Source organism: Crocodylus porosus, unplaced genomic scaffold (genome assembly GCF_001723895.1).
Source record: "Crocodylus porosus isolate Cpor-Errol unplaced genomic scaffold, CroPor_comp1, whole genome shotgun sequence".
Classification (NCBI taxonomy): Eukaryota; Metazoa; Chordata; order Crocodylia; family Crocodylidae; genus Crocodylus; species Crocodylus porosus.
The window spans coordinates 44,788,296-44,799,659 of NW_017728951.1; the positions used below are offsets into that span (position 1 = coordinate 44,788,296).

The 11,364-nt window shown below is 41.3% G+C and overlaps 1 protein-coding gene across 1 annotated transcript in view; it reads right to left on the reverse strand.

Annotated features, from left to right (window-relative positions):
* KCNMA1 (potassium calcium-activated channel subfamily M alpha 1) overlaps nt 1–11,364 on the reverse strand; it is a 997,979-nt gene that overhangs the window by 240,685 nt on the left and 745,930 nt on the right. The window lies entirely within an intron of this gene.

An 11,364-nucleotide genomic window follows, 5' to 3' on the forward strand; every position in this document is an offset into this window, starting at 1 on the left:
AAGTTTCAAACTATGCTGGAATAGTCACATGATGCCTGTCAGAAGTATTTCATTCCTTAGACCAGTGGTTCTCAATCTAGACTCAAGGTATCTCTTGTTAGACCCAAAGCCAGCTCAGCTCAGAAAATGCCAGCTCTTGCCTTTCACTTGTCAGAAAAATAGTAGAGCAATTCTTGTTGCACAAAACTCAGATAAACCACAGCAGGACAGAATGTTTTTGACATTATGGATTCCTATTTGAAATCTCTATGAATCATGTGAAGAAATGTGCACATCATGTGAAGAACGTGCACAGTAGTAATATTGCGTGACACCCCATAGCATCCTTAAAATGATCCCATGGCACTGTAGAATATGCAGCACTCAGGTTGAAAACATTTGCTTTGGATAATATATCTTCTAGTATTTATTTTAAAAACAGAAGACTCATTAAAAAAAGTCAATATTTGCCAACACTTACCAACAGTTAACAAAGGTATTGTCTATTCTAAGTAGGGAAATACCGAGATAATCTCAGATATCACTGTGTGGAAAAATAAATGCTGACTTTTAATAATGACCATTTTAGCTGTGAAGTGTACATGAGTCGCTATTTACCAATACATCCCAAAGGTGATATTCATCAGAGTACCAGCTTTACATTGCTGTAATTTCACTAAGTTTAACACAACATAAACAGTCTTGTTGCACATGATCATTTCCAAAATTATGAAATAAAACACAGTACAATTTCTAAGTAGGAAGAATTTGCATTCCATCACCAAATTGAAATGTACATGAATCCAATATTCCATGCCTCTATGCTACAAATTTGTAAAATGTGCATTATATACTAATTTTGAGTGTTTCTTTTATGGAACTCTAAAGAATTTCATCCTTTTACAGTTACATATATAACACTTTGTGCATCTTATATTGTATTTCGTACACTATACTTGTACATTTATATGTTGTACAGCTGACAGTTTCCTTGAACCTGAAATTATCTGTAAGACCCATAGACTTCCATTAATGTGTGTATGAGAGAGACAGAGAGCAACAAAGAGATGGTGGGGGAGTGGGTCACATTTTCCTAGAATTTATCTGAACAATAAGGACTGAGGACTATCTTTTGAACATATCTGGCTGAGACTACTGCATGAGCTGCTTAACGGAAAATATAAATTGCTGTTGCAAATTTTGAAAGAAATGACAAAGTAGGGGTCACTTGAAATCCTTGGAAATAGTTGGAGTGTTGGAGTGTTGTTGTGGACATGTTGGTCCAGAAAATATATGAAAGAGAAGGATTTTTGGTGATGCCTTTTATTGAATCAATTATATATTGGGGTGATATGTTATAAAAGATTTCAGGCACAAAATGCCCAGCCTCCTGGAAAAAATTAAAGTGGTGATGTGAAAACCCTTGCCTTGATATTAGTGATGTACTGTTATCAAAATATAAGCATCAGGACACAGAAAGCCTATGCAACAGTCAACAGAGACTGGAGAATGTAATTTGCATCTGCTGATCCCCCCAAACCTAGGGTCAGGGAAGTTGCAAAGGAGGCTACACAGAACTGAACTGTGTTAAGTTTCCTGCTAATATAAGTTATACCTGAAACCCCAAAGTAATGGCTGTAACTTACATCAGGGCTGTGTGAATCAGATTCATGGAGCTAATCATCTCCCTATCAGCACACTACCTTTAGTGCAGCTTTCTTGTACATTCATTTTCAACACAGCATAATGTTAACAGCGGGGTGGCCTGAGATTCTGTATTGTGATAGGCATTTAGTGTGCAAACATCATAGAACAGAAAAAAGAATGGTGTGATTTACAAACTACAGGAATGAGAGCCAAGAACTCTAGGAAATCTAATTTTTGCTCAAGCACTGCCTCAGTGTGTGAACATTAGGGCTCTGTGAAGCTTTGGTCCCTGATTTGATTCAGTGGCTGAAACTCCAAATCTGAATTGAATCAGGAGACCCTTTAATCTCTCTGAATCGAATCGCAACCTTCTAAATCCATTCAGAGAGATTCGGCGATTTGGACATAGACACAGCTTTAAATGTTTTTTCCACATACCACAAGGTACCAGGTGCCTCATGAATGCTGCAATGCCGGAGCAAATCGAGCATCCCACAGGAGCATGGGGGACTTCCCAGAGCACTTGACAGCAGACCCATAAGGAACCAGAAGCTTTTCCAGTCTACTTCTGGGTCCACCGGGCAGCATACCAGGGGGGCCCTCCAAGCTCCCTAGGCTCAGCGAGTGGTGCTTCCTTGGTCTGGAGGGGCACCTGGGTTCCCCCCCCATGGCCAATCACTGAGCCGAGGAGTCATGGGGGTGCTACCCAGCACGCTCGGTGGCAGATCCGGAAGTGGACTGGAAGTACTTCTAGTCCACTTCTGGGTTTGCCGCCAAGCATATAGGGGGGCCCCCTGTGCTCCTGTGGGATGCTCCATCTGCCCTGATACCTTGAGGTATGTAGAAAAAACATTTAAAACTGTGTCTATGGCCAAATTGCTGATTCTCTGAATCAGCATCGAATCTTGAGATTCAGATTCAGCCGAATTGAATCAGAGACAGTGATCCAAATCAACTAAGTGAATCATTGTCCCCGATTCAGGCTGAATCCTAATCTGAATTGACTAGAGCCCATTTTGCACACCCCTAATGAACATGGGAAATTCCCTTCACCTTTCTGCTTCTGTTTCCCTAACTGTATCATAGAGACAGTAACAGTGGCTTTTGTAAAGTAACACAAACAGGGAAAAGATTATATCAGTATATCAGTATAAAGCAGTAGCACTGGTATATCATATATAATATCATATATAATTCCAGTATTTAATTTTCAAATTGACTTGCATGGTTAAAATATTTTTTAATCTCTAAAACTAAATATTTTATTGCCTGTTGTTGTTCACATGATTAAACCACTGGATAGGCAAACCTTCATCCTTCATGCTTTGTCGAACAACCACATAATATAATTAACAAAAAGCATGTCACTGCTTGCAGAATAATGAAAAGAACAGAATAATATCATTTGTCACAAAAGAGCTTCTACTGGCAGTCTTCTGAACATAAGTGCTACAATAACAAGTCAGATCACTTCCCCCCTCCCATAATTATTATGTAGAGGTCCACAAAAAAATCGAAGATGACATTATAGAAAGCCTTAATCACTTTTTTACTGCCAATATCATCTGTTAACTACACGAGTTTCAACACAGATGTTCATGAACAAAGGCTCTTAAGAAGCTGAGCCCAACTGTTTCCACCTACCCAGAGAGAAATAAATTGTTCTTGTCATTAAATCAGACTTCTTGAGGGAGCACTGTTGATGGAAAATAGATATTTGTCTTTATAGACATTTTAGGGGACTGGTTGTATCTTAAAATGTTAAATTGATTTTTGATATTTTGTATTAATTAATAGTTTAAAAAAATCAGATTTCTTGACTGGTAAAGGCTACTTGTTGACGTAAGTTAGATACTTGTACCTCCTGTATTAATTGTACACAAAACTATCAAAATATGTACTTATTTATATATCTATTTTACTATTATGGCACATATCATCATAATACCTTAGCAGCAGAACATAAAGATATAATATTGGTTAATCGTTAATTTATACAAAAAATTTGTGTAGTAAAGGTATTTTATATAAATATGCTATTGGGTGGAAAATATTTATTCTTTACACTTTTTTCCTCTTCAAAGCCAGACCTCAAGCCATAATCATTTTCTTCAGGCTGCTTTCAGCAAAGGACATATACTGTCCTCAGAATACGAAGGAGTCCTCTAATTTATTTTTATCCAGAAATTCTATTCACATAGATTTTACTGCATTTTTCCTTATATTAACATATGCACACACAACTGTAGTACATGAGAAGATACACAACAGTATCTTAAATTCAGCAAATCATTTTAAAATTATTTCACAGATCTGTTATTTTTGTCACCTGAAATTGTACTTTGCATGTATAGTGCTGAGGGTGAAACTAGTTCTGGTGACTATTACTTTCCTTTCTATCACATAGAAGACATAGCTTTCAAATTCAGGATAGAGACTATCTGAAAATACACTGAGTTTCATAAGACTTGTCTATTAGAGTGGACATTATTACACTGTATATACGCTATCTGAAAAATAAAATATTAGAGCTACTTTTTAGTCACCTATTTCTGTGTTTGAGATTTTATGATTTAATTTTGGACTCAATCCTATCAGGAGCTGAGTACTTTGCCTTTATCCACTAAAACACTGCAGCAGGTACTGCAAAAATATTTAAATATTCTCACTGACTTCACAGGACTATTTGCATGCTTAACGTGAAATACCTGTTTAGCTAACCTAGTGGATCATACCAATTTTTAGTACCTTGAAGATGGAACCCTGGGTGTACTGTGTGGCATTTTCAGCAAATGAAATGAGTTTGTTGGTGGAGTTTTTTATGTCCTTCTGTATGTGAGATATACAGTATAGCATGTCATTGACTACATAACTTAAGAGTGAGCCAAATTATGTGGTCTGGTTTTCTCCTGTGAGAACAGAGGTGTATATATAAAGAACAGAGATGTACCTATTAATTTCAGTGCCACGAAGCAAACCTTGGGGGCGGAAGGCAAGTGCTCCTTTGTCACATATCTGAAGCAGCACTGCCCCTCCCCGCAGGACTTCAGCTTGAGAGACCATAAGCTGTCAGGCCCTAGAAGCCTAGCTGGAGCATCCCCATGCCACCTGGTCATAGGAGGGTCTTATCTGTCGCGTTGACTCAGAGACCCCAGCTGCTCCTGCCACATTCCCGCACCCAGCTCCTATAGCTGGGTTGCATAGGACTGTTTCTGATCAGCTTCTAGGTCTGAGAGCACAGGGCTTCCACAAGCCTGTTGCCTGCTCTTGTTGACATGATTAAAACACTGGATGGGCAAACCTTCATCTTTCATGCCTTGTGCAACAACCACATAATATAATTAACAAAAAGCATGTCACTTGGCTTTTGGGGCCAGACACACAACACACAGATCCTACAGCCAGGTAGCACTGCAGGTTCTCCAGCTTAGCTTTTATGGCCCAAGGGGCAGGGCTGCTCTAGATGCAACAAAGATTCTGGGGAAGAAGGGCATCGCAGCCTGTAACAGGGGACCCAAACCCTGTTACTTGGACATGAGGGAGGGGAAGGAAAACTCAATCAGCACAATGGAGTCTGTGACAAAACAGTCCACAGGAGGGTGGGTGCTTTGGCAGATGGCATCTCTGAGAGAACTGTAGGAAACATTTGCAAGGAGAGCAGGGACTGAAATGCCCAGTCAAAGCAAAAGGAACCCACCCCAAGGGAGCCAGAGGCAGGATCACTGGCTGCCCGTTGATTTAGAGATTAAAAACTCTGGTGTGTGGCTGTGGGGTGAAGATAGGTGATTGAAAGGAGGTGGAACTCCTGGGCACATAAGCCCAGTCCCTGAGACCAAGCAGGCAGTCAGGCCCTGCAAGCTGCAGGGAAAGGAGTTCCCACAGGGAAGCTGACAGAGGGGAAGCAGTGCCCAGGGAAATGATGTTACACATAGGGGTGAGATAAGTTTAGCCCTGTAGGTTATAGTTAGTGGGATGCTAGCTTTGTGAAGGCAGTATACATGTGTTTTGGTTGTGCTATTATATGTTTACTTGTTTGGTGTATAACCAGTGGACCTGGTGTGGCTGAAAGGGGAGAAGTGGTGGCCTCAGGGATAAAGCCTTGCCCTGGGTCAAGGGCACCGAGGAGGCTGGACTAAGAGCAAGTTACAGCCAAGTGGCCCAGGGGCTGGAGGCACAGCCCAGCTGAAGCTGAGGGAGTAGGAGCCTGAACCCAAGCCTGGACAGGATGATCGAGGCAGCCAGCAGCCAACTGGAGGCTGCAGAGACTGGAAAGTCTAGACCAGAGTCAGTTTGCCTAGGCCATCAGTCAACAGCTAGATTAACCCATAGGCTAAAGTTAGTAAAGCCAAGACCTAACAAGGGATCAAATGGCAATGGACTAATACCTGCAAAGCATGGGCATGGCTGTAGGGGTGGAAGGAGGCCATGAATGTAGCCCTCAAGGGCTGGAGGGAATGAATACTGGGAACAGAAAGAGAGAAAGAGCATGTACCTAGGTTCACCAGCCTCCCCTCATTACTTTCATCAACAACCCATGGCAGGCAAGGAAGCAGGAACAAGGGCCTAACAGTATTGGGGCAGCCACGGCAGGACACCCCGGCAGCCCTTGGAAACCAATCCTGTCACACAGCTCCTCTCCCCTCTCTAATTACACTACTGGATGAAAAAGAAAAAATTTTATAGGCAGAACAAGGCAGAGGCAGAGGCAGAGTGAATTAACGTGTCAAGTCAGTGGCCAAAGCCCAACAAGCACAAAAACTGTTGTGAAACAGCTTCTGGTGTCATGTAGTCTGATGAGATAAATCCAACATCTGAGGATTTTCCCTTTAATATCAGTACTTATTCATCACCAATACTTATCATTTAGCATCCTATTTATCAGAATATCTAAAATTCTTTTACAAGTATACATCAGTTAAGATTAAACAGATAAAGTAATTAAACTGGTAAAGATAAGTGGTAAAACATAAAGTTGCATAAATCCTAAGAAGTGGTGAGGGACAGAAATTCTGAAGGACATACTCTTAGGTGGAACAGCCATGAACTATGGAGCCTATATGCACATAGCTGTATTTGTGAAAATATCCTATGACCTGATTCTCATGCCAGTGTAATTCAAGAGAAAAATTACTGAAGTCATCGGAATTACAGCAAGCTAAATGAGAGGTGAATCAGGCCCCTAAGGACTTTAATATAATCTATTACATAGGTCTTAGCTAAGGGGGCACTAGGATTTCTAAGTCAAATTAGAATTTTAACTACAGTCTCAGCTGCGGAGAGACACAGAGATCCCATATTTTAAAGGCACGTCTTCTGTCCTAATCCCTTCTGTCCAATAAAATGAAACATAATTAGCTTTTATATATTGGAAGTGATGAATGACTGAGTGGAACAAAATACCCACTGCCAGATTCAGGGTAGGGAAAATGTTGCTCAGGCTTACAGTTAAACTACTAAAGTACACAACTTTAGATTCTCTCAGCCTGAATCAGGATCTAGCACATGCTTCAGAGATAAATTATTTTAAAATGTTCAAAATATTTGTGCATAAACAATGCTGAATGGGTGTGCACAGAAACATGCTTCACATAGTTTAGCACTTTATTTAATATTTCTGTGATGACTCTAGTAATAATCAACAAATTATTACTCCTTTCATGGTGCCATTGTTAAAAATCATATTAATGTCAAGAAATTTTATTCCAATAGGCTCAGTGTGAAGGCTATCCAATATAGGCCATTATTCTTAATTTCTTAAAAAAGATCTTCTGGTTTGGGATCAGGCAACATATTCCCATTATTATGGAGACATGTATAATTTGGTAAAATAATGGAAAGAGAAAATGGCTATTCAATGTTTGCATAGGCTGAGAGGTCAGGTTTGGTAGGAGTACTGGTTTACAGTTACTGTGTAGGCATTACAAGTATCCATCACATATTACAAAGCATCAAAACACTTTCTGGCAGGGGGGAGAGATTTTTTTTTCAGAGAGAGTACCAAGACACCCAAGTCTTATAAGCTGATCCAAAGCTCAGTGGAATCAGTGAGCTTGTCTATGGATTAAACTGGAATGCATTTCCATTAAAAACAATACACAACACTATTTTACAGTGGGGAAGAACAGTGATCCACAAAAATCAGCTCCTCCAAACCAAAGCAACAGTGTCTTCAAATAAAAAAACTGAAAAAGAATCCATGAGTGTGGAGGTAGGCTATCAGGATACCATTTAAAGATAAACAGGTAATCCCTGGTGATCAATAAAGTGTCTGGCTGTGAAGGGGCAGGACCTTGCAAACCCATTAAATTGCACTACACATTTATGAACTCAGTTTGCGGGTCATATTCAAATGAGTTCATGGCTTGCTGTGAGTTTTAACTGTTCAGTTAAACCAGCAGTAATTGACAAGGGTGAGGTGAGGTGGTAAGCAGGTAAGAAAAGAAATTTGCTTCTGGAAGCACTGATTTTCAGATACTGTCACTCAGTAGATGGTGAGAATAACAGCCAAACTGGGTGCCTTAACTATCAGTACAATTACCATAACCCCCCCCTCCCCCCGCCCCCTGAATCTAAGGTAGGGTTCCATATTCATTTTTGATCGGTAACTTTGAGTTGCAATATTATCCCAGATTATAAAAGCATGGAGCAGGTTACTCACAGAGTTTGAAATGACAGAAAATATTTGTATCACTGTGTGAGTTTTCCGCAGACATAGCTAATGGTAGGCAATGATATTGTAGGAATATGAGTTATTGTAATATTAACTTTTGCGTATTGCAACAATAGCTATGGACCACAACCGGACTGAGCTCAACTGGCCTTCTACAAACAGAAAAAAAAGAAGCCACTACCCCTAACACAAAGAATCAAAGCTAACTCTTTCTTTGCAAATGTAGGTAATGTATTCCAGGGTAGAACTAAAGTGAAATGTTACTCTTTATTTCATATTTAACTAAGATACAAGTTTCATAAACAGATGTGATAGGCAGGTAAGTAAAGAGGGAGTTTCATATGTTGATTATTAAGTTTCCATGTCCTTTATATATTCTTAAACTTATGCATAAGCCTGTCATTACATAGTTTTTTCTCTAGCTAATATGACTGGAATGGTCATACTGATCAAGCACATGGTTTCTGTTAGAAGCTGCAGTTTTACTATTCAACTGATTAGGAGTATTCATCACAGAGTAGCCAAGCTGGTGATGCAGAAACAAAAGTAATACTGGCCGTCTCTACACAAGATGCTGACTGTGCAGTAGCTTGATACTACTCTGCAGTTGCACCACATGGCAACAATTGCAATGCGATGCTATTGCGCAGCAGCATCACAAAAAAGATGTCTGTTGGCACTACTGCACAGTAACTTGGGTTACTATGCAGTCATTTAGTACTTGTTTATACAAGTGTCTCATGTAGAAATGGCCACTGATGCTGAACAAGCAACAGGTAAAGTACTACCAAGTAGGTAGCTATGTGGATTGTCTTTAACAACTTGGTATTAGACAATGATTGCTCCTTCACAGTGTTAGACACTGTAGTCATTTTGTACACTAAGGAGACACAGATTCCATAGATACATTTTGTCTTTTTAATGGTAACTACTGTGTATATTCTGAACACCTCAACCTAGTAATGAAAATAAGAACTGATAGAATCACCATGACAAACAAGAACTGCAGCACAAACAGTATGCAATTAGGATGTGAGAAAACCAATGAAGAGATAAATTAAAGCCTTAATAAAAAAAAAAAAGAAAAAATGTCCTACACCTCTGAATCTCAGCATCTTCCCAGTGTTGCGTGTCCTTACTTAGACTGAATAAGAGCGATGTGGCAATACCTGTCTAAAATCTTGCCCCTCTCTTTTAGCAGGCAAACTTTCTGCCCTGCACTATAGTTACTGCCTCTAAGGGTGTGTACAAGGATTTCTATTAGAGGAATTGTGGTCCACTAGTAGAAAGTATACACGTGTGCTCAAACACTTTTTACCGGACAAAAACTGGTGCGTGGTCCAGTAGAAACTTCCGCCACATCCAAAGTGGTGCAAATTTCCCCTGGTAGGAACTCTACAGGAGAAATAAATGCTTGTACACTTACCCTATTGATAGACACTTCCATGCTGTCCTGTGATATCATAGCATGCACTCTGCCCTCCCCCCTAGTTCAGGGAAACAGTCTGTCATGTGCCAGACTCCACTGCTCTGGCTGAAGCACAGACAAACCCCCTTCCTGTCAGCCCAGGAGTTGGGAAAGTTCAGCCCTCTCTACAGTCCCAGAGCTGTGCAGATGGAGGAAATGACCCAACAGCACCCACCCTGATCTGAATTCCATAGGCTGCAGACACCATGTCATTCCCTGAGTCCCCTGGCTGCCCTGCAGACCTCAAGCTCCACACTGCTGTCCAGGGCCCATGACCTCACACAGACCCCAAACACCATGCCATTTCTTCAGCCAGATCTCCCACCAACATGGACTGGTCTCTCTGCCCAGCCTTTTCCTTTCCCAGAGGTCCCCAACCTACCCCACCTGTATGGTTAGTCTGTGTCAAGGGGTTCTGTTCCTGGTGGGGTCCTGTCAATGCTCTGGGAATGCAAAGGATGAATCTAATATCCTAGGTCCAACAATGGTGGTTGGGATGCAACTCCACAAACACCAAGGGCAAAGCCCTGCACTGTGGCCAGGGCCCTAATTTTGTTAAAATTATATTTTAGATTCTCTGGGCCACAACAAGGAACAGCTACTTTCACAGCATAGGAATTTTGCTTATGGGCATATGCAACTTCCCATGTAGCCTCAGACTTAAAGGAGGAGGAATAAAAGCAGTGCAAAGTATAGTGCACGTATCTAGGATATTTTCCATGAGGGTATCTAATAGACAAAGAGCAAGAGGAGACTCACTGACCTTCTCACCTGCCTGAACTGCAGTTCCTTAAGGTTGCTGTTTAGAGAAAGCCAGATCTCTCATACAGACCACCTACTGGGTAAATACACCTCTCTGTCTTCCTGTTGCTGCTGCATCCATATTGCAACTACATCTATGATCGTGACCCTATCTCTAGCTGCAGTGGTGGCAGCACAGTCCCAGGAGCACCACAGGCAAAGCTCCCCCTCAGCAGTCAGAGTCCCAGCTTAAGAAGACAGCAGACACGCTCTGAATCCACTGTCTGACAGCCAAGAGGGAGGGAAGAATGCTGTGAGAAAGGCATGGTGACCTTGGATCTGTGCCCTCAGGTAGTGTCATCTGTTTCAAGACAGACTAAAGAACCAGCAAAGTACACTGGGATTCCCTACCTGGATGCTCTCTTCAGTGCAAGCTATCTGCAGAACACACAGCTAGCCCCTGAACACTTGTACAATGTAGGCCTTCCAACTGCTCAAACTAAGCTACTAAACTTTTACTGGTTCAATTGAACACTTGCATGGTCCCATTTCAAATCAAGGAAAAAGTCTGGTAATGCTTCTAAGATGTTTAGTCCCCTGTCTCTATTAGAGGTGCATCAATACATCAGTCCAATATCGGATTGGTACTGATATAAAGAAAATTGGCTGTATCGGAAATAGGCCGGAAGTGCCCAATAATTTGGCAGATAAATGCCCATGCATGCGTGCAGCACATAGGCTGCGAGAAGCAGAGCCCAGCAGCATGCAGTGGGTGGGCAGGGGCGGTGCTGGGAGCAGAGCTACAGCAACATTTGGGGTGGCTGCAGCCCCCTCCATAGCCCCCCTCCCAGTGCCATGA